Raw genomic sequence first — 23,749 nt, forward strand, 5'->3', positions numbered from 1 at the left:
GTCACATATGTGAATTTAGATCTGGGAGGAAACAATTTATTTCTTTCTTTTCACAAGAGGATCTTTAAAGTATCTAACAACAACAACAACAACAACAACAGCAGCAACAAGAATAAATTTAAAAGAAAATATCTAACAGAGAAAAAATGAGCTTGCTCATGTATTAAAATTAGTACACAAGCCATTCCAAACACAAGCTGTTCATATTTAGTAGGGAGATGCTTTTTATGTAGCATTTTTGGCATAGCTTAGAATTTCTTAATTTTTTCCCCTTCCTTGTGTCTTTCTTTGCATCACATGTAATCCTGTTTCTTCATCCTTTCACGCACCCTCCTAGCCAACTTGATGAAAGGCACAAAGTGTGCCTGCAGTAGTAACTCTGGATTTAAAAGTAGAAACAACGTCAGTGTGAAGGCAAGTTAGAGTTTGAATATTAAGCTTAGTGACTTTATCCTTTGTTTCATAGCTATGGGAAAAGGAAAATTTTGGAAAGCGGAAATAGGATTTCTTACTTGGAGTCCAGGAACCCTTAAAGCTGTCTTTCTTATAATTATCACCTGCAACTACCCTTTGGGCTCTACCCAGACACCCTGAGTCAGGATCCCTGAAGATGGGTCATGGGAATCTTCTTTTCAACAAACTTCCCAGATGGTTCTTATATCCATTAACAGTTGGAGAGTCTCTGCTCTGAGGAGTTCATGGATGGTCTTTAAGGGCTTTATGAAGCCCCTCAATATGTATACAAAGTATGGTGCAGGTGCACAGGTGTGGTTTTCTTTTTCTTTAAAAAAAATTTTTTTTAAGTTTATTCATTTTTCAGAGACAGTGAGACAAAGCGTGAGTGGAGGAGGGTCAGAGAGAGAGGGAGACACAGAATCCAAAACAGGCACCTGGCTCTGAGCTGTCAGCACAGAGCCTGATGCGGGGCTTGAACTCACAACCGTGAGATCATGACCTGACCCGAAGTCAGCCGCTCAACCAACTGAGCCACCCAGGTGCCCCACAGGTGTGTTTTTCTAAGGGAGATTCTCAAGGAGTTCTGTGATCCTGGAAAAGGTTAAGGGTCTAAATGGTCGATAAATGTAGGGAAAAAAAGTTCCGTCTCACTTATTAGTGAACAGGAACTAAAAAAATTAGTGAATAGATTGAAAAATCTGACACAGTGTTTGGCAAAGATCTAGAAAAGTAGGGATTCTCATACATTGATTATGAAAACCAATGGTTACAGACATTTTGGGGAGCACTTTGACAATAGCTAACAAAACTTAAAATACATTCTCTTTACAACCCATTTTAAGTAAGTACAAACTCTTGAACACATGAACATGACTTGCTTAAGGATATTCTATGGGGTATTGTTTGTTTATAATTGCAGAAAATTGGAAATAACCTAAATATTCACCAATAGAAGAATGAATAAATAAAATGTAGTATAATAAAGTGCTCATTACTATAAAGTGACTACAAGGAATGATATAAAGCCTCATATTAATAATTATGAAAATAATGGTTAATACTCACATGTTTACTGGCACTAAGAGTTCTGCATATATTAACAAAAAGTCTGGACCCCAAAACATAATACTGAGTTAAAAAAAAGACATCACAAAATGATACACATTGTGATACTACTTCTGTCTAAAAGCACAAAATAATACTTAAATGATTTATCAATACACATGTAGTAAAAATATGAAAACATGGATTTCCCAAATATACACAAAATTCTCTATAATTGCGATCCAGGGTAGCACCAGGGAGGACTTATAAAACTGGGGGCATTTCAGTCTGCTTCAGTTTATCAGAAACCTGTCATTTTCTAAAGACCTGTAATTAACAAACATTTATATAGAACTGTACTCTTACAACCAGTTACCAAGGGGTGATGATTAATTTTATATGCCAACTTGACTGGGCTAAAAGGTGTCTAGATAGCTGGTAAAACATTATTTTTTGGTTGTATCTGTGAAAGTGTCTCTGGAAGAGATTAGCATTTGAATCAGGAGACTGAATAAGATCACTTTACCCTATGCAAATGGGCATCATCCAATCCATTGAGTGCCCTCACAGAGCGAAAAGCAAGGGCAAATTTGCTCTTCTGTTGAGCTGAGACGTCCACCTTCTCCTGCCCTCAGACATTTGTGCTCCTGGTTCTTGGCTTTTGGATTCATACCAGGACTTACACCACTGGCCCCAATTTTTTAGATCTTCTCAGAATTCATGATAACTAGGGAGTAAAGGGCTTGGTGTTGCCAGACATATGCCTTAAATTTAAGATTAAGAAAACTGGAGAAACTCAAAATATGCAATTTTGATTTAATAAAATCAAGTGTCTTTCCCTCTCTTCCTACGCCACTCCATATTAAAAAAAAAAAAAAAGGAAAAAGGGCTAGGAAAAAAAAATTATGGTTACTCGGGTAATTATTCTTTCAACCAGATTTCAAATTTAGAGCTCTTTACCTCCAACTTCTGTCCTCTTTGTTGACAGGATTAAGTGGACCTACAAGGATCTGCACATTTGGTCCCAGTACCCTCCCAGTTCACCCCATATCCCACCCACGTGGACTCCTCATCCTCATTTTTGTACTGCCAACCTTTGCCTGGGAAAGGCTTCTTTCTGACCCTGCTTGCCTAGAAAAGCCCAATCATCCTTCAAGAACCAGCTCAAGGTTCACCTCCTCTGTGAAGGCTCCCCTGAAATAGGAGTTACTCATCCCCACATGCTGATTGAATACTGTCAGTGCCCTTCAGCCAAAGACCACCAGGAACACACCAACAATGAGACAAGGTAGGTTTATTACTCATTGATGGAGGGAAAACATACTCCATGGGGCATAACAGAGTGTCACAGAGAACTTTTAAGATTTGGGCTTTGGTTGGGTGATTTGGGGAGGGTCTATTAACTCAAAAATCTTCTCTAGATTGGAAACCACCAAAGAGCAAAGGGCAGTTTCTATGCTTTGGTGTTTTATGGGTGGCACAGTGACCTTGTTTTTGTCTTGGCATAGACAAAATTATAAATTACAAATTTGTAAAAATTTACAAATTACAAATTTACTGTGAACTTGTTTTGTTGTTCTTTATCATGGTTCAGAGTAAGTTTATCTGAGGTTGGCGTACTATGAGATTATTTATGTCCAACTGGAGAACAAGATGGCCTGGCTATGAGTGTCAGACCAGCTTGTAATACTATTGGGGTCTAACTGTGATTATTTGTGGGTGTCAGGGGCTGCTTTCCTTTTTCTTAGCACCTACAGTACAACAGTTATTGGACTTTGATATTGTTTGTGTGTCTTTTACATCACTCAGCATGTTGTATTGTGACACAGATAGTACTGTCCATCCAAATCCTCCTCCCCCCAAACAGTGGGGCAAGCATGGAATGTCAGTGGGACTGACCCCACCTCCAGCTTCAGTGATGAGACTTGATTTGTGTAAAACAACCCAGTGACTGGTTCAGGGATGGGCATTGCAGATGATGTTGCCTGGAAATAGACACAGAGATTTGCATGCAAGAGAGTTAGTGGGGAAGGCTCACAGGAAGGATGTTAACAGAGAGGGAAATCCAATGGAGCAGTAGGGAAAGTTGACCTGCTGTGCGGTTGCAGTAAAGGCCTCATCTGATCCTCCAGGGGAGCTCTGGAGCTGGGATATCCCTTCAGAGAGGTCTGAATTGAGGCAGGGCGAGGCTTTTGTACCTGCCCATTGACCAGCAGTTTCTTCCCAAAAGGGGCAAGCAGCGCCTATTGGCTAGAGCAATGCCTGTAGAGGAACTCACTTATGAACCATCAACAATCACCCATCCCAGCGGTGGAGGATGGGAGTTTCAGTCCTGAAAGGAAAATCTGGTTGGTGTAGCCACTAAAATGGACAAATGTGAATAAGCTATTTTCTCGTCCTACTGATAATTTCACCTTCTAGAAGACATGATTTTGGTGCCAATTCTATCCAACAAGGAGCACTTGGTAGGTGAAATGGAGAGCCTTGCAAAGCAGTTACTATTACTTATTTAAACACATTGCTCAAGGCCAGCCCAGTTGGGAGTGTTCTTTGGGTACAGTGATTATTTCAGGGAGCTCAGGAATTTTTTGGTACTTAAGAGTAGAGAAGCATGTTCTCCTCCATTAGATGCCGGAAGAAAGTGTATAGTCTCAGCTGCTGGTTGCATCATCAGGACAAAACCAGCATATAGACCATGGAAGAATGGAGAAACTTACAGAGAAATGAGGGTGGTAATAGTGGACTGGAGCTACATCAGTCATCAGGCCACAGGTGATTGTGCACCTCTCTTTCCAATTCTGTGTTTCGTGATTTTATACTCTTAGCTTGAAATAGGCCATGGTGGGGGTATTTACAACATGGAAATCGGTAAACACTGTAAGTCAGGGCTTTGTTCTCCAGAGAGTCAATTAGTTGTTGTACACACTTTCCAGCAAACCACTAGTGGAGCCCTAATCAAACCATGCCTGAAGCCTGTCCTGTTACATGACAAGACTTTACAGTTACAGGAGTCAATAGATTCTCTTTATAATATAACCTGTTTTGACTTCTAATTACCACATATTATTGTTTATCGATTTGTACTTTCGTTTTCTCCAAAAAGCTGAAAGCTTCCCAAAAGTCAGGGAACATATTTTTCTTTGAATTTTCAGTGCCTAGAACATAGTCAGTATCCCACATACATTGAATACATAAAGTAGAACGATCCTTGAACTGAAAAGGATCGAACAAGCACTGATAAAAAGGTAACAGACATTTAAGATGAGTGAAAGTGCAGGTGTTCAAACTTGTCCATTTTGTTGGCCTAAAGAAATGACATTCCAGAGTTGAGAGAATTATGACAAATTGTGGATGTGGGAGAGAAGATGAAAGACAGGCAAATGCCCATCTGGTTTTTTAAGAAGAAAGAAAGCAAATTCTGCAAGCTGTGTACTTTCCTGGTTATCTCACATCAGGTTCTAGACCAGATTGTTAAGGGGTGCCTGGGTGGCTCAGTTGGTTGGGCGACTGACTTCGGCTCAGGTCATGATCTCGCGGTTTGTGAGTTCGAGCCCCGCATCAGGCTCTGTGCTGACCACTTGCTCAGAGCCTGGAGCCTGCTCCGGATTCCGTCTCTCTTTCTCTCTGCCCCTGCCCCACTCACACTCTGTGTCTGTCTCTCTCAAAAATAAATAAACATTAAAATAAATAAGTAAGTAAATAAATAAATAAATAAATGAGATTGTTGAAATACTAGTGAAGGAGAAGAAGCAGTGTTCACCAGGATATGCTCATTAGGATATGCTCATTAATAACAAAATCAAAAAAACAAAAAGCAAAAATGGACAGCCAAGGGTTTGCATGATATGACATGGCCATAGAGTTAAATTTAATGGGGATAAATGAAAGATACTGTATTTGCGTCCAAAACACCAATGGCACACTGTCAGGATGTGACTTGGCTTAGCAGCAATATGTACAACAAAGGTGGAGAGATTATACTTGAAAATCAATCCAGTTTGAGTCATCTGTGTAATGTGACCATGAAGAAAGCCAATACAATCCTGGGTTGCATTAAATTAAGCTTAGTCTGGTCTTGTGACTTACTGATTGATGTGCAAGTCTTACCTGATGACCTAAACAGAAACAGATCCTGTTTGAACAGCATTTTGAAAAATTAGTTCTCCTTCCTCCCTCAAACCTGGCAGAGTCTTCTTGTGGAGACACCAGTGTGTGTGATTCAGTCAGGGGTAGTACCTGCTTATGAATCACGTTGGTGGCTGCATGGAGAGTAGGGCCCACCCAGGTTCAGGTGATCTGTCTGTCTATTCATGTGCCATTACCATGCTGTATTATTTATAGAGACTTTATAGAGCTGGTCCTCCTTCGTAGCCCTTCCTTTTTAGTGTTTTTGAGAAGATTTTTGATGGTGTCCATGATCGACAGGCTCCTATCCTCTCTGGCACCTATCTCCCCATTACACACCAACAGGAACTATGTATGGATGAGAAAAAGGAAACGGTGCTTCTGGGCATTCATCTCTCTCTCTTTCCCCACCTCCACACCCCTTTTTCTCAAGGACTCTTGGTGAATGTGGGCTTGGCTGACAGACAGCCACAGCCTGACTCCCATTCTTGGCTGCTTATCACTTGTGATCCTGGGCAAGTTCCCTAAAATCCCTAAGCCTCAGTTTCCTCATCTGTTAAGTGGGCAAAATGATGCCTTCCTCATAGTGAGAATGAAGGGAAATGAAATGCAGAAAGCACTTATCCCAGAGCCTCGTATAGAGGAGAGTCTCCAAACATGGCAGCCGTGTCTGCTGTTGTTCTTGTAGGAGATGGTGCTTTGTTAGTATAGTTCCTGTTACTATTATCATCAGACACTCCTTTATTTCCTTTATTCTAGTTCATGAATTTGAACGGGAAGAAATCATATCTCTATTTTATTTAACTTTTCTTTGAAATCTAGCTTTTCCTTCTGGTAAGAGTGCAGGCAACTTGACTGCAGTGGTATTAGCATTGTGACTTTGTCACCATTGAAATCACAGATCTTTTCACATCACCTGATAGTTATTGCAGACATCTCAAAATATCTCCCATCACTCTTTGTTTTTTTCTTTTTTTTAATTTTTTTTTTTTACCGTTTTTATTTTTTATTGAGAGACAGAGAGAGACAGAGCATGAGCAGGTGAGAGGCAGAGAGAGGAAGAAACACAGAATCCGAAGCAGGCTCCAGGCTCCGAGCTGTCAGCACAGAGCCCAACGCGGGGCTCGAACTCACGGACCGCGAGATCATGACCTGAACCGAAGTTGGACGCTTAACCGACTGAGCCACCCAGGCGCCCCATCCCATCACTCTTTGAAATGACAGTAGCTTTTTGACCCTTCATCAGGTCTTAGTATATAAAGCATTGATTGGGGTGCCTGGGTGGCTCAGACAGCTGAGTGTCCAACTTGGGCTCGGGTCATAATCTCACGGTTCGTGAGTTTGAGCCCCACATGGGGCTCTCTGCTGTCAGTGCCAAGCCTACTTTGAATTCTCTGTCTCCCTCTGTCTCTCTGCCCCTCTCCTGCTCATACTCTCTGCCTCAAGAATAAACCTTAAAATTTTTTTTTTTTTTTAGAAATAAAGCATTGCTAAAGGAGTACACATGTTACTCTGGTACATTACTTAAGTGTTTGATGACCATAACAGTATAATTGTTTTCTTTTGTAATTTTATGTATTTAAAACATTATTCTGAGAAGTTGTCTATAGGCTTTACCAGCTTGCCACTGGGAGCCATGGCACATAAAGGATTAAGTGCCCCTGTGCCGGTCAGCTCAGTTCATTAAAGAGCAGTGAAGGTCACAGGGGCTCTCTTGTAAGGTCAAGATCACTTCACCTCCCTTCACTCTATGCCTCAGCCCCAGAGACTGGCAGCATTTCCAGAGACACAGAAGGGACTAAGACCCACCCGAACAAGCCCGTCTCTGGCAGGAAATAGAATGCCTTGTGGATGGTGGATTAGCTTTGGCATAGCATTATGGGAGAGGTGGACCATTTGGATATGAAAGCTGATAGTTGGCAGAGCAATAAAGGCAGAATGACTCACTTGTAACTGGTGGCGGGACCTGTGATTGATCAGCAGTCCTTCATTCTGACTCTCTCTCTTTCAGTCTAGGCCTTTTTTTTTTTTTTTAATTATTTATTTTGAGAGAGAGCAGGGGAGGAGCAGAGAGAGAGGGAGAGAATCCTAAGCAGGCTCTGCACTGTCAGAGAGGAGCCCCATGTGGGGCTCAAACTCACAAACTGTGAGATCATGACCTGAGCCAAAATCAAGGGTCGGACGCTCAACCGACTGAGCCACCCAATGCCCCTCTCAGTCTAGGCCTTTTGTTCTACGTCAGGCAAGACTCCACACTTCCTATTCCTCTCTCTCCTCATCCCTACTCATGTCTCTTTCTCCATCTTGTCTCTGCTTCTCTCTCTATTTCCTTCCCTCATTTTTTTCTCCTCCTCCCTCATTCCCTTTCCCCCACTTCTACAGGGAAGAAGCAGTAGAAAATTCTGAATTTAGTATTGAGCACATAGTGGACATTCTTCTCTATGCCTGACCTCATGTTCTTGACACTGATACTTGTTGGCTTTGGGCCTGTGCTCACACCCCTTTCTGTCATCACATGCACACACACACACACACACACACACACACACACACACACACACACACTCTATCTCTTTCTCTCTGACACACACTCACACCTCAGAAAGATTATATTTATAATACCCTCGGGTATTTCCAAATGCCAGTACTCATTTTGGGAGCACACTTGTCTCTCCTGCTTGGAACAAACTGAACTTTCCACTGGCTCAGAGTTTTGAAGTTCTTCCGGCTGAGGGAAGAGTGAGAAACTCCAGGGGACCAGCCATATGTCAGAGCACTATCAACTTTCTACTCTGAGGGTCGTGCTCACCAGAGCAGAACATTTGTTGAAGGATTCGCAGCCACATTTGGCCCAAGCAGCTCATGTTGGGTCTTTTAAAAAAAAAAACAAAACTTGCTGGTGGAAAGGGCTTCTAGAGTAGAGAGACCAGGTGTCGAGTGAGAATAGATCCTACCAGGCTGACACGGGCCATCAGAAATGATGTTTCGGGGCACCTGGGTGGCTCAGTCAGTTAAGCGTGTGACTTGGTTTTAGCTCCAGTCTTGATCTCACAGTTTGTAAGTTCAAGCCTTGCATCAGGCTCAGCTCTGATGGCATGGAGCCTGCTTGGGATTCTTTCTCTCTCCTTCTCTCCCTGCCCCTCCTTTCTCTTTTTCTTTCTCTCTCTCTTTCTCTCAAAATAAAAATAAATAAACTTAAAGAAAACAAAAGAAATGATGTTTCTGAAGCCTAGAGAAGAGAAGGGTTTGAAACCAATAAATCCCCAAAGGACAAATGATAACTCTCACTCAATGTCTGTGAATTAATCTGAATTCACTTTCAGTTTGGAGTGAGCTGAAGGCTCTCATTTCTCAAAACTGGACTCAGGGCTGCCTTTATGCACAGGCAGATTTGAGCAGTTCCTCTCCTCTTCCCCAAATTTAGCTGTTCCATGAGATATCCTTAAAGGGGTTCAAAACAGTCATTCCACAATTAGAGCTATGGCTTGAAACCTCATTCCTGTGAGAGTTGACTCACTGACTTAATTCACACTAAAGTGTGAATGACTAACCCAGGATTCTTTCCTTTCTTGCAAACAGGTTTATGAAATAAATATAGTGAGAGAGAAGGCAGGAGACTCAGAGAGAAGGAGAGGGAGGGAGAGAGAGAGAGAGAGGGAGGCAGATGTTTGAGAGGAAATTGGATGGAGGGACATAGAAAAATGAGATATTGGACATTTTATAACTTCATAGATTTTTAGCTTTATAACTTTATAGATTTTACAACTTGTATGCTCAGAGTTGGTGCCAATTAATTTTCAGGAGGCAATTGCCTAGCTTAATTATGGATAAGTTTTTAGCACTCAGTTTCAACTGTACTTTATATCGGTTGGCTTTCTTAGCCTTTCATATGAGAAGGTGGCAAGAGAGAGCCTTTCTTAGCCTTTTCATATGAGAAGCCTTTCATATGGGAAGGTGGCAAGAGAGAGGAGGAGGTACTGAACTGGATCAGAACCGTTGCTCAGAGGATGATGTTTCATCACCTTCCATGTAATTTTATCAGATGTCATTTCAAACCAGTAAAGAAGCTCTTCCCTTCTACTTCACAGTAAACAAATCTAGGGAGAATCCTTTCACTTCCCCCAAATCACCATTCTTTAAGTGGAATTTATTTGAACAATTTGCTTTGTGTGAACAACGTTGATGTCTAGTCTAGCTTCCATTTGGTTCCTGTGTGGGTCACTAAGCCAAAGGGCATAATATGTCACATGTTCCACATATAAATACCACCTGATTTGAGCTGTTCGGTGAGCTCCAAGGTCAAAAGAGGGATTACCAGCAACAGAAAAGTATCGCTTCCAACACGGGATGTGCTGTACCACATGCACAAGTCCCACATGCATTAAGTAGTTTGTGTAGGTTTTCATGACCTTGTTATCAGGGTCTGGTGAGCTTTGCAGCGAAAGTCACTTTGCACTCAGCCCAGCTTCTTAGCTCCCCAGGCAAGAAGGCAAAGAACATGGAAGAGGAGGAAATGGGTTCCAGGGTACCCTCTCCCTTGAGAGGCTTCTCCCTCTGACATCTGGAAGGGAAGAGGGTGGTTGAGTTCAAGGTTGCGGCCCCCGGACTGAGACTTGGAGAGAAGAATTTCCCTCAGATTCCTCTCCCTTTGGTAGGAGAGTGGGGCTCCAGGCCCAGACTGGGGGGCTTGGTCTGCTTCTGTTAAGTTGGAGGACGGGGGTTGGTCAAAAATGTCTGTCTGATTAATTCCTAGTCTTTCTGGCTTGAAAGACTAAATTGCAGTACTTGAGTACTGTCAATGTAGCACTATATGTTTTGTATTTATATATGTTTTATTATTTTCTTGCTTTTTCTGGACAGTGACTTTGTTTCCTTCTCACCACTCAGTATGGACATACCGTGTGATCACCCGTTATAACACTAGCTGATATTTAGCACTGTGCTTTTATATGGTTCTCACGGTGTGGTCCCTGACCAGCTGCAGCAACATCCCCTGCCTGGGAAGGTAGAAATGCAAATTTGCAGGCCTTACCCTAATGAATGGAACCTCTGGGGGTGAAGCCTGTAGTCTGCGTTCCGACAGGTGCTCCAGGTGGTGCTGACAGAACCTCAAGCCTTCAAACCTCTAACTTTGAGTTAGTGAGTTTTTCATTCATTTAGGAGCAACGCTCTTACATGTATTCTCTCAGATGTCATGTTGACCCACCTCTGCTTTAGGGCTGGAGAAGTGGAGGCTTAGCGGTGTGATGGGGAGGGTCCAGGCTACTCTGCTTCTGTAGTTTTTCTTTCTCCTCTGCGTTTCAGAGCTTATCACAGGATGCCTCTGCCTCTGCTGGCACGCCGGAAGGGAGCTATCCTGGAACACCACTCAGAACACTTCCCCACAGCCTCAGGCAGGAGAGCAGCGCTGGGCAGGCTGTTGAGTGACAGCTGATTGACAGCTGGCCTCATCTGCTACCTCGCCCACCTGGCTCCCCTCTTAACCTCTGTTCCCCCTCTCTGCTGTTGCACCTGCCGAGATCAGCTGAGCCACTGTGGCTGCCTGTCGTTAGAGAGGAGCTGTGGGGCCCGAGGAAGTTGGGTGGATGGAATGGCCTCTCCTTGGAAGCAGGTTCTCTTTAGGTTCAAGGCCTTTGGGAGATATCCACTTAGGACATGGGCAGTCTTGCCTGTTTATTTAGGGTGTGGACTGGGAGTCAGGACAGGAGTTTTATGAACAGGGAGGGAGTTTTGTTGTGTTTTTACCTTTGTGCTGATTCTTTCAGGGAAGTTGAATAGTGTGATAGAGAAAACTGTGATGAGAGGAAAAAAAATCAATTTTAGCGAAGTAAATGTAGGTTCACTTTCATTTGTAAATATATTTCTTCCATTTGTTGTTACTCCATCCATAAGTTGCATGCATATAAACCTTAGATTCAGATTCTTTTTAAAAAAAATTTTTTTTACATGTATTTATTTTTGAGAGACAGAGAGAGACAGAGCATGAACGGGGGAGGCACAGAAAGAGAGAGGGAGACACAGAATCCGAAGCAGGCTCCAGGCTCCGAGCTGTCAGCACACAGCCTGACGCGGGGCTTGAACCCACAAATCGCTAGATTGTGACCTGAGCCGAAGCCGGACGCTCAACCGACTGAGCCACCCAGGCGCCCCTAAAATCTTTTTTTATTCACAGTCAGTGTTGCTTTCTTTCAAGGAGGCACAGAAACTTAGTATCTGCCAGTGTGATGGTAGGTTCTGGCTGCCATACACAGGGTAGGTGGTGGCTTCTGTTAGTTGATAGTTACTGATGGACAGCATGTACCCCTCATTCTGTGGTGCCCACACACACAGGCACACATATGCATACACACATACTCACGTGCATGCATGTGCACGCACATGCACACACACACACACACACACAGAACCTCTTATGTCTTTTTAACTTCCCAAAGCCATTAGACATAAAAATTTTCCTTAACCTAAAGTTTGAATAAAAATTCTGAAATAATGGATGATATCCATTCAAGCAGCTTGATGGCTTAAAGCAAGGCTGAACTTCCTACATCTTGAAAAGCTCATTCCCAGAAATAAAGCTAAGTGGGCAAAGGAAGACCTGTCTCTCCCTGCTGAATAGGAAACAAAACTGCACATATTAAATGATGTCTCCAAGGTGCTATGCTGCTTGGAACAAAGGTGCTGTAGACACCCAGGCACTTCGTGTTAAGATTGAGCACATAGTTTCAATGTGAACTATAAGGCCATGGTAAAGTTGCCTGAAAATGAGTCAGCAGGACTTTGTGAGCCATTCATTCCCCTAATAAAACACCTTCCTCCCTAATAAAACATCTCTTGCCTCTCTCTTTTGACCTTGGGCAGTCTATAAAGGACAATGTCCTTCCTTTGGGATTATCTAATCTCTAAGAGAAAATGCCTTGCCTTCCTATATTGCTGGCGGGAGCGTCAAATGGTGCAGCTGCTGTGGAAACACTTTGGCGATTCCTCAATAAGTTAAAAACAAAGTTATTATGCGTGTTTATAACCCAGAATATTCCACTCCCAGATATATAGTCTAAGATAATTTAAAACATATGTTCATACAAAAACTTGTACATGGGTGTTCATAGCAACATTATTTATGATAGACAAAAAGTGGTAACAACCCAAATGTTCATCAACTGAGGAAAAGAAAAACAAATGTACCCACACAATGGAATATTACTCAACCATAAAAAGGAATGATGTATTGACACATGCTGTGACACAAATGAGCCTTGAAAGCATTATGCTAAATAAAAGAAGTCAGAGACAAAGGGCTGCACACTGTATGACTATATTTATATGAAATGTCCAGAATAGGCAAATCCATGGAGATAAAAAGTAGAGTAGTAGTTGCCAGGGCCTAATGGGAGAGGAGAAATGGGGAGGGACTGCTAATGGCTATGGGCTCCATTTTGGGGTGATGGAAATATTCTGGAATTATATAGTGATGATGGCCGCACAATAAGACTATACTAAATACTCCTGAATTACAACCTTAAAATAACGAATTTTATGGTATGTGAATTATATCTCTCTTTTTTTTTTAAAGCCTTAACAGGGCTCTGCCACTTTATTTTTTTCCTTTTGGATTAAGACAGGTAAGTAGAATGCATCTCAACTTGGGCCTCTGGTGAAGTGTTTCTTAGGCTGAGGGCTCTCTTTTGCCCTTCTTGATATGCTCTATGGAGCTGGAGGAGCAGATACTAAGAATCCAGAGGTGTGCAGGAGAGCACAGATGAGAGCTGGGTGGGTCAGCTGCAGTCTTCGGGGAAGAGCAGTACTCTCCATTTACTCCGTCGACAAGTGTCCCCAGAGCCCTTTGATGGGCTGAATCTTGTGTGATTACTAACATGAGTAAGACCAGTCTCCACCTTCACGAAGGTCAGGCTAAGACAAATGTGTTAAGCAAACAATCATAATTCAAAGTGATCTACCTACTACAGGAATGTACAGTTGACAGGAGAGCTTGTGGAAGACATTGGGGGGTGGGAGGGTCATCCCAGCCTTATCAACAGGAACAAAGGGGAGAAAGTAGGAATGATGGTGTGCTTGGGACAGATGGGGAAATGGCCAGCATTTCATTGACATCCTTAAGGCAAGTAATTACTCAACTCTTAACTTTATCTTTTTTTTTTTTTTTTAGTTTATTAATTTTGAGAGAGACAGAGATAGAGCACATGGGGTAGGGACAGACAGAAAGGGGGAGAGAGAGAATCCCAAGCAGGCTCTGTGCTGACAGCTGCAGAGTCCATTCCAGGACTCAAGCTCACCAACCATGAGATCATGACCTGAGCCCAAACCAAGAGCATGTCACCTAACTGACTGAGCTTCGGTGACCCTTAGTTTTATCTTTTGTAAAGCTTCTTTCTAAAGGTTATATATGCACTGGCTAAAGTTTTGAACAGATCAAGAGGGAACACAGTGGATAGTTATCTTCCTTGGACACCCTTTCTTCTAATTGTCTTCTCCAGAGGGAACTATCTTCAGATAGTCTTCTCTCTTAATAGATCCCTCTTTGCTTTATTTTTGAGAGACAGAGACTTCATTGTCAAGACTAGATCACAGAGAGTTAAGATGAAATTTTAAAGATCAAATTCTATAGATTGGTTGGTATTCATTTACCGGATTCAATTCCATTCAGTTCAGTTCAATTTGCCCCAACCAATTCTGTTATCTTTACCTTGTGGCAGGCCTTTCATGTCAATTAATTGATTTTAGTGACTTAACAAAAAGTTTGGTTGTTAATTCACTTATTAAAAAAATATTTCCTGAGTTTCCTACCAAGTGACGAGCTCTGTTCTAAGACTTGAGGATAATGTCGTGAACAAGAGAGACATAATGTCTGTCCTCAGGGAGCTAATTGGGGGGTACAGAAGATAAGAAAGTCAGGTCAGGGGAACTACTCTACATTATCTAGTCTTTGAAGATGTGATATTTGAGACCTGAAAAGCAAGAAAGAGCCATGCAGATATTGGTTGGACCACACAGCTAGTGCAGAGGACCTGTGGTGGGAACCAGTCAGGCATATGGAAAGAAACAGAAAGGAGGCAAATCCTCAGAGGAGGAGTGGAGAGGGAATGGGCTTGTATTTGTTTGTTAGGGCAGCTGTAACGACCACAGCCTGAGTGGCTTAAGTAACAGAAATTTATATTCTCAAAGTTCTGAAGGCTAGAAGTGCAAGATCAAGGTGTCAGCAGGTTTTATTTCTTCTCGGGCCTCTCTCACTTCCTTGTAGATGGCTGCCTTCTCCCGCTGTCTTCACATGGTCTTTCCTTTATCCCTGCCCGTGTCTAATCTCTTCTCCTTGTAAGGACACAAGTCACACTGGATCAAGGCCCACTCGTATCACCCCATTATACCTTAATTACTTCTTTAAATACCCTATCTCCAAACCAATCACAATTTCTGAGGTATTGGGGGTTAGGACTTCAATATATAAATTTGGGGGGACACAATTCAGCTCATAGCCGGGCTGGTAAAGTCTGAGAAGCGGCTAGATTGTGTAGGGTTTTGTTGGCCAGGGTCAGAAGTTTTATTTCAGAGTGATTAGGAACCATTGGAAGCTTTTAAGTGGGGAGGGGGGCAGTGTCTGATTAATATTTGGGAGTTAATTTCTGTGGAGATCCCAGCAAGGGATCTAAAACCCCACTGGCCCCAAGCCCAGAGGTGATCTTCTCTATCAACCCAGGGCCTGGATTACATTTTCTTCATCCTGTTCACTGTTCTTGTTTTTCAGCAGAGTTTGCACAAAAAGAAAACAACACACTCAGGATAGTATGCCTCAATATTCCAAACAAATTCTGAAATGCATAAAAGCTTAACCATAAATACACATTTTGCAAGACTCTCTGATCTATTTATGGCACAAAAACCTCCTAAATAGAGGGACTGGATCAACTGCAAATAGCCATTGTTGACTTTCTATGAGTACATTGGCTATCACGATGGCTTGTGTGCCGTGGGATTGTTACAAAGACACATTTCTGTGTGCTGGTACTTTTCTGTGCTCCTCAGTGGATTTTGTTTTGTCATATGGGTCAAGATCTCCAACCATAAACAAAGAGGAAATGTTGGCTTGAGAAATACCTACTTTAATTTGTTAATAAGCAGAGCTGAAACTGGAAAAAATAATTTTGTTATGTAAACAAAAGTTTGTTGTTTGGTTAGTGCAAAGCATAACTCTTGCAAAATGCTAAGGGGACATGGTCCCCATGGGCGAACGTTTAAAATGGCTTTGGAAGAAAAGAAACAGCAGCTCTGTTTATTGTGCAAATGTAGGGAATGTCAAAGCCGAATCGTCAAAATTATTTTCAACAACTGAATGCCATTTATGAGCTGTGAGGTACCTACTTCAACAAAACTCTTTCAAGTTTAAAGGGAGAAGAATCTCTTTTTATGCATCTAAAGACAGCATCAAAATTAACATCTGAGTTATAAAAATAGTCCATGAAACAGATGACTTGATTCTGTGACTTGATATTTTACCAGATAAAATTCCAAGTGAATCTCTTTTCTCTTTTGCATTTTTGAGAGCTATTTCCCTTCTCTGGTTTGGTCCTCTGGTTAGTGTGTTGAGGCAGGCTCTTGTCAGCCAGATGGAATATAATCTATATTTAGAGCTTCCATTAGCTCTTGTGTTTGAATGTGCTACCATGTCCTAATTTCAACACAAATATTCTACAAGAGTGGATTGCCATTTATATTACTGCTGCATAGTAAAGTCAATTATGCTAATACACCTTATTTTTTGTGAAGCTTTTAAAAAAACTCATGCATATTCCCTTTTTATTGGGTACCTATTGATAAATGGGAAGTTGTTAACTTGATAACATTTACTAGTTTTCAGACTGGCCAGCCTTAGTTCTGGTTTCTCTCCATGCCCCTTCCAAGCTGGTTTGGATGCTGGTTAGTACCTCCTTTGCAGCTTGGGAGAGTTCAGCAGCCCAGTTAACCTTGAGAATGGAAGAATGAAAAATGGAACCAGTCCATCCTCAGCTAAAAGGTTCATTTTGCCAGAGTAATTCTTTTTTTTCTAAAGTAAGAAATTATTGTGTTATCCCAAATGCACAGGTACTACTGTGCCAAAGTGCTGTGGAAAGCTTAATGCTGAACTTTCCTAAAATCAATTGAGTGTTAATGAAAGTTTGGGGGTAGCAGAATTCAAGAGAAAAGTACTCTTTGTTTTATCACCATCTCCCAAAACTATATAGTGGAAAGCTCTGCTGACATTTATAAAAATAACAACTCCCCTTGCTTGTGCTGGACAGAATAGAAAGCCATTTCACAAGCTTTCTGCATGGAATCAGAGTAATCCTCCTGGTGCCCTCTGGCAAAGACCTCTTCTGGGTGAACAGAATGCTGGCATTGTCATCAGAATCCTGGGAGCGAGGCCTTGGACCAGGTCTTGGGATTTTAATAAACATAGCAGATGAACAACCTTCTGGAATCAGAGTCTTTAACAAAACAAAACAAAAGTCTGAGGCTACAATTACTCGAAGGTTTATTTGGACCTTGGAAGGGAGATGAGGAACCTATAAATGGCCTTATGTACAGGAGAAGGCAGATAACCAAATTCATGCTTGTTCTCAATCAGAGCAGCTATCTGTACTCAGAAGAAATATCTGCTGTGTGATTTGTCACATGAAGGAAAAGATCAGGGGTTCAGTGGAGTCGCCAGAAAAATTGGGTTGTGTCATTTCCAGTCACCAAGGTCAGCACAGAAGATCAGACATGGGTGGACGTCTGGTGTTTGCTCATTCACAGGTCAGCTGAGACACACTTCTTGCTACCATGTCCTATGACCCCTGGTTGGAGAGGATGGGAAGTGCAGACCCCAAGTTACACCAGTAATTCTCAGGCCCGGCTCCTGCTATTTTTATGGGGTCTTTGTTTTCTGCTCACAACTGGACTGCAGCCACTGCTGGCTCCCCTCCTACTTCTCTGCCTGCTTTTCTCTGCTTTCCTCCTGGGCCTCTATGACTCTTGATTCCAATTCCAGTGGGTGGATTTTTTGCCCCCATGCTTGCAAGCAGTTCTCTGACCCCAACTAGATGTCCTACAATTCAGTTCAATTCTGACATCATGCACTTGCAGACAGTGCCAGACCCTATAGGAAAGGGTTCAGTTCTCTCAAACCCTGTCCTTTTGGGTTTTTATGGAGGCTTCATTACCCAGGCATCATTGATTAAATCATTGATCGCTGGTGACTGATTCACGTCCAGCCCGCACGCCCCGCCCCGCGCCCCCCCCCCCCCCCAAGAGGTCAGGATTGGGGAGAGGTAGGAATGAAAGTTCTAACCTTCAAATCATACTGTTGGTTCCACTGGAAACCAGCCCCCACCCTTAGGTGCTTTCCAACTGTCACCTATTAACATCACAAAAGACACCTTGATGGCTCTCATCACAGGAAATTTGAAGGGTTTTAGGAGGTCTGTCAGGAATGGGACAATGGCCAAATATATATTTCTTACTATAAACCACTTCCTGAAACTGTCACTTAAATGTTGACATTCCCCAGGGTGTGCCCTATAAACCTATCTGTTCTCACTTTATGTGCAGACCAGAGCTCTTTCTCTGGTTCCATAGATGTCTCATAGTCAGTACTGAGTGATCTGAATTCATGATGCTCCCACCCCTGAGATTGTGCCTTCTCCTGAGATCCTCATCTCTAATAGTGATGGGGATTCATGGTGCTCGTGATATTACCGGCTCTGTTCCAAGCATCTGACATGCTTTACCTCATTTCACCTTTTTGAAAACCTGGTACAGAGGGTACAGATATTATCCCCATTCCACACATCTGAAGCACAGAGTGATTCGGTGCCTTGCCACAGGTTCAACAGCTAGCTGTAGGTAGAGCTAGGGTTTGGCTGTAGGCTGTGTAAGCCAGAGCCCATCTTTTGAACAACTCTGCTGTGCTACTTGCTGTTTGCATTCACCCAGGTCAGAAACCCGGTCATCATTTTTGATCCCTCTTCTCCCTTGGCTGCCTCTTCCAATCCAATGCCCATCCCATCACTCTTAACTCCTGAATAACTTCACTGTCACCACTGAGTCCAAGCGATTGCCCCCTAACTGGATACACACAATGGGCTCCCAACAGCTCTTCCTGCCTTCATCTCTTTTCTGCTTCCCACCCCATATACTGCTGACATTGCAACCAAAGAAATCTCTTTAAATTGTAAATTCACTGTGTCACTCTGATAATTAAAATGCTCCAATGGTTTCCTGTTGTCCTCGGGTCAAAGTTGTTAAGAAATAAACTGAGGCATATTAAAAGTTTTTCAAGTTTATTTGAGCAAAAATCTGTTCTAATTGGAATAGAATCCCAAACTGGAAGTGGTTAGGAGCGCTTCCTTGACAGGAGCCAGGGGAAAGACTTACATAGAGTGGATGTAGAAACCAAGAAAGGAAATTATTTGATTGGTTGTAACTTTAAGCCTAGTTATAAGCTTGTTTGTAATTGGTTACCCTTAAGTTTCGCTTTCTTAACTTGGAGGCATTTACAGGCTTAGATTTTGGTTTGCTTATGTCAGTCACCCTGGCATTTAGAGCCACTTCTGTCTAAAGGCCTCCTTTTTAAAACTAATTTAACACCCTTAACATTACGAAAAAGGCACGATTTGGCCCCGTTCTCCTTTCCAGCATCATTCTCTCCAGACTCTCCTCTCACCTTGTGCTGTCCACATGCTCCAGTCTTTCTGAATCTCTTTCCTTTCCTGATTCTTAGAAGGGCACCTGCTCCCTGTTACTCCTTGGCCACGGGTTGTCCAATCCCTTTGCCTGAAACACTTTTACCTTTTGCTTTACCTCGTTTGCTGCTTCTCATCCTTTACGCTTCAGGATCGCCTCCCTAAGAGCCTAAAGGGAATTTGGTGCCTTGGCTGCGTGTTCCAGAATAGCTGCTACTTGCTTTGTGCTGGTTCTGTTCTGAGTACTTCAAATATATTCACTTGTTAAATTTCACAGCAACCCTGTGAGGTAGGTACAATCAGCATTTAGCAGGTGAAGAAGTGGAAGTACAAAATGTGTCTGTCATAGTCCACCAGGAAAATGATGCTACTCTAGTAGCTCACCAGAGGAAACTAGATACAGGGCTCTACTACGAGGGTATGGCAAGAGCACAAAAGGTAGAGGACGGGCGGCAAGGCAACCTGGGAATGAGCAACAGTAGGAAGCTGCTTTTGCAAGTTACAGGGGTGGGGGTGGGGTGGCTGGTGTGGAGGGGATGTCACCAGAGCTGAGGTTCTGGGGCTGCCCAACAGGAATTGGAGCCCAGGAGGAGATGCGGCCACTTCCAGAGCGGCCACCCCAGACCTTGACATTTCTCTCCTCTTTACGTGTTAAGCTCTACCACTACATCCCGTTGGCCTAGCTAACCCGACACTCGATGGCAGAAATGTCATTCTCAGAAGTCACAGGGAAGATGGGGACTGGGTTGAGAGCAAACAGGCAGGAGGCAGACCCAGAGAAGTGAAGTAATTAGCCCAAGGTCGCACGACTTCTAGCTAGAGCCCAGGTAGTTTGTTCCCAGAGTGGGCACCCTTAATGACTAGTATATCTTGCCTCTCTGAGAACCTTAGGCAAGGCACTGAATCCCTCTGCCTCCGATGTATAAAATGTGGATAATAGTACCTTCTGCATAAGGCTATGAAAAAGATTAAATGAATTCAAATATGTCACATACTTTGAACAGTGCCTGGAATAACACATACACAGTCAATTTTGGTCACTCTTGCACAGACAGGGATCTCAGGAGGAGGCAGTGGTCTGGGGGTGGAAGCTATGCCCACTACCGTTCCAAGCGTTTTCACTACAATGTGGTTGCTGTCTCCATTCCACAGATGCTAAAACTGAAGCCCCAGGAATTTGACTTGTCCTGGGTGACACAGCAAAAATGGAAGTAGGATTTAGGACCTGGATCCAGATCAGGTGTGTGTAACTACCATATTGAAATTCCTGTATAATAGACGAGCTAACCTGAAGGCGGTAGCTCAGTTTGTACCTTCCGCCTATCTTTCCCTAGCTCTAGCTCAGTGCCCGGTGCCTAGAAGGTACTCACCTGCCTCATGAGTTTGCTGGTGCCCAGGGAGAGGGGATGTTCCCAGACTTGTTTCTGGACTTCTCAGTCAGCAGTGAGCTGACCAGTCCAGTCATGGGCTGCAGGCATAGCCTCTCTTCAGAAACTGATTGGACACTGTCTCCACAATGTATCCCCGAGAGTCCCAGCTTGGCCATTTCATCTAGTTCTGTGCTGTCTTCTCCTGACTGCCTGCTCCTACAGGCCATCTGTTTTTCTACCTCGCTGAGGGCTCCGGGGGTGCCAAGGCTAACAGTTACAACGGGGGAAATTGCCACAGGACAACGTAAGAGAAAATAAAATGGGGTAAAAGGTCACCATGGGAGAGTTCTAGAGAGCACTGAAAGATCCTAATTTGGAAGCACATCTGGACGTAAGATGGGACGGAGAATTACACTTGCTAGGACACGTTATTTCTATTTTTATCTGTGTAATTGACTTGGTGTATGAAATGGAAGCAAATCACTCTTTTCTGCCTGTTTAAGAAGGCAAAGTAATTTACGGCAAACGTTGGAAGAGCTGTACTGGATTAATTACTGACTCAAGTTTTGGCTAAACTCGGCGTTTGATCCTTTGCAACAGTATGCTTTGGGGATGCTGTCCTTCCTGAATTTTCTCTCATCTTGCCAGCTGAAAGAGTCAGTCTTCTTGTGAGAAGCCAGTGTGTATTTGTTTAAGAAGCAGTATGAATTAGGTGTCTGATAATGGTTCCCTTTTCCCTTTCGCTGTGTACAAAGGGAGAGTCAAACTGCTCAGTGCTTAGAAGCACCTAGAATTTCAAGGCACGTCTTTTATGTCCTCACTTCACCACTGCCATGTGCTTTCTATCCTATTTTCTTGGTCTTTTTTCCTTCCTCATTTATATTGTAGTAGATTGCATCTTGCTTAATTGTATGCATCTTCATAAGCCACCCTCAGTCCTTCCTGGAACAACACAAATAAATAGATACTGACTCAAACGTTTTTATTGTAGACTTGATTCTTCCCCTTGTTTTAGTGCAGTTCTTTGAGTTACTGACAAGCATCATTGTCCCATTGCTTTCTTAATGAACTCATGTAGCAGAGGCCTTTTTAAGGCAAAAAGTTAAATATTAAGTTCCAGGATTCCTAGCTGAGAGAAGTTGTAATTTAGAATTTGTTGATCAAGAAATATACGTTGAGTGGTTGCCGGAGGCAGGGAGTGGGGGGCAGGTGAAATGGATGAAGGTGGTCGGAAGGCACAGACTTCCAGTTATAAGATAAATTAAGTTCTGGGACTGTAATGTGCAGCATGGCAACAAGGGTTAACGATACTGGACTATATATTTGTAAGTTGCCAAGGAAGTAGATCTTAAAAGTTCTCATCATAAGAAAAAAATGTGTAATTATGTGAGGTGATGGATGTTAACTAAACTTATTGTGGTGATCATTTCATAGGATATACAAGCATCAAATCTCATTATGTTGTACTCCTAAAACTAATACAATGTTATATGTCAATTATGTCTCAATAAAAAATACACAAATGACCCCCCCAAAAAAATCAGATACACATTTCAACAATAATTGAGTCATCAGAAATGATAGTGAGTGACCAGGAAGGAGTGTTTGCTGAAATGGTAAGGACCAGAGATGGGGCAGTCCTAATGTTTTAGTACTGGCTTGCTATGCACATTTCTATCCATTACACTTATTGTGTTTTGGCATTTGATTTTGTAAAATTTAAACACGGTATACAGTATAGATCAAGGAAAGGAACTCATTTGAGCAAGTAGATTAATACAAATAAATACAATTTAATACAAATTAATTAGTACAGATTAATACAAATAAACCCACAATGGTCAGTGCTGAAAAACAAAGAAAAAACATATGCTGAAAATTTACTTGATTTTGCTAATGTTTTATTTTTATTTATTTTTTTTTTTTTTTAATTTTTTTTTTCAACGTTTATTTATTTTTTTGGGACAGAGAGAGACAGAGCATGAACGGGGGAGGGGCAGAGAGAGAGGGAGACACAGAATCGGAAACAGGCTCCAGGCTCTGAGCCATCAGCCCAGAGCCTGACGCGGGGCTCGAACTCACAGACCGCGAGATCGTGACCTGGCTGAAGTCGGACGCTTAACCGACTGCGCCACCCAGGCGCCCCATGATTTTGCTAATGTTTTAAAATGAGTTTTTATTTTATTAACACATATACAGAAATAAAATTAAGGAATTTATAATTTACCAATTATATCTTATTAATCACAACCAATCTATATACATTTGAAAAATAGTTGCATATACATATGGAACTTGCCACAACTTCAGAGTGCCCCAGAAGCTGATCCTTGCCAGCTAGGAACCCATCATTTTACCTTTATTCCGTTTTCAAGGTATATTCGGTTAGGTGCTAGTGTCTCCAATATGTACTAGAGTGTTTTCTTTTCATGAAAAATGGACAACAATTGGCTAGACCTCAACCTTTATTGACGAAATTTCCCTTCTACCTTTCTAGACATGCGCTTCATTAAAAATCACTTCATTAAATCTGAACGAGATTTTAAACTTGTTTAAGTGCTTTGATGCAATATTTTGTTTTTGTCAATTGTATATAATTTAACAATTATATATTCCTATTAAAGAATAGTTCTGAAAGGAAACTGTAGGAAAATGAATGGCTTGACTGAGGTCACATTTCAAGTCAGAGGCTGACCTGAGACTAGAACTTTATTTCTTAAAATGAATTCTGTTGCTTTCTCCCTTATCTTATGTTAACTAAGGGCTGTCTCTTTTTTAAAAAATCTTTTGGGCCACTTGGGTGGCTCGGTTGGTTAAGTGTCCGACTTCAGCTCAGGTCATGATCCCACGGTTTGTGGGTTCGAGCCCCGCATCGGGCTCTGTGGTGACAGCTCAGAATCTGGAACCTGCTTTGGATTCTGTCTCCCTCTCTCTGCCCCTCCCCCGCAGGCACACATCCTTTTTCTCTCTCAAAATAAATAAATAGACATTTAAAATAGCTCTTTTTAAGCAAACAAGTTCCCAGTGACCCTTCATCTTTCC

General features: G+C 42.3%; 2 long non-coding RNA genes across 2 annotated transcripts in view; one reads left to right on the plus strand and one right to left on the minus strand.

Moving 5' to 3' along the window:
- Positions 1 to 23,749, plus strand: part of LOC147578980 (uncharacterized) — a 347,058-nt gene that overhangs the window by 157,467 nt on the left and 165,842 nt on the right. Inside the window, exon 6 of the long non-coding RNA XR_015253435.1 lies at positions 2,489 to 2,788. This is a non-coding gene — a long non-coding RNA (uncharacterized LOC147578980). The remainder of the gene's footprint in view (positions 1 to 2,488; positions 2,789 to 23,749) is intronic.
- Positions 17,124 to 21,227, minus strand: LOC147578981 (uncharacterized). Its single transcript, XR_015253099.1, has 2 exons — positions 20,708 to 21,227; positions 17,124 to 17,450 (listed from the first exon to the last, which is right to left on the minus strand). It is a non-coding gene; the product is annotated as an uncharacterized LOC147578981 (long non-coding RNA).

This window comes from Puma concolor, chromosome B4 (assembly GCF_028749965.1).
Source record: "Puma concolor isolate L17-30 chromosome B4, mPumCon1.1.hap2, whole genome shotgun sequence".
NCBI classification, from domain to species: Eukaryota; Metazoa; Chordata; class Mammalia; order Carnivora; family Felidae; genus Puma; species Puma concolor.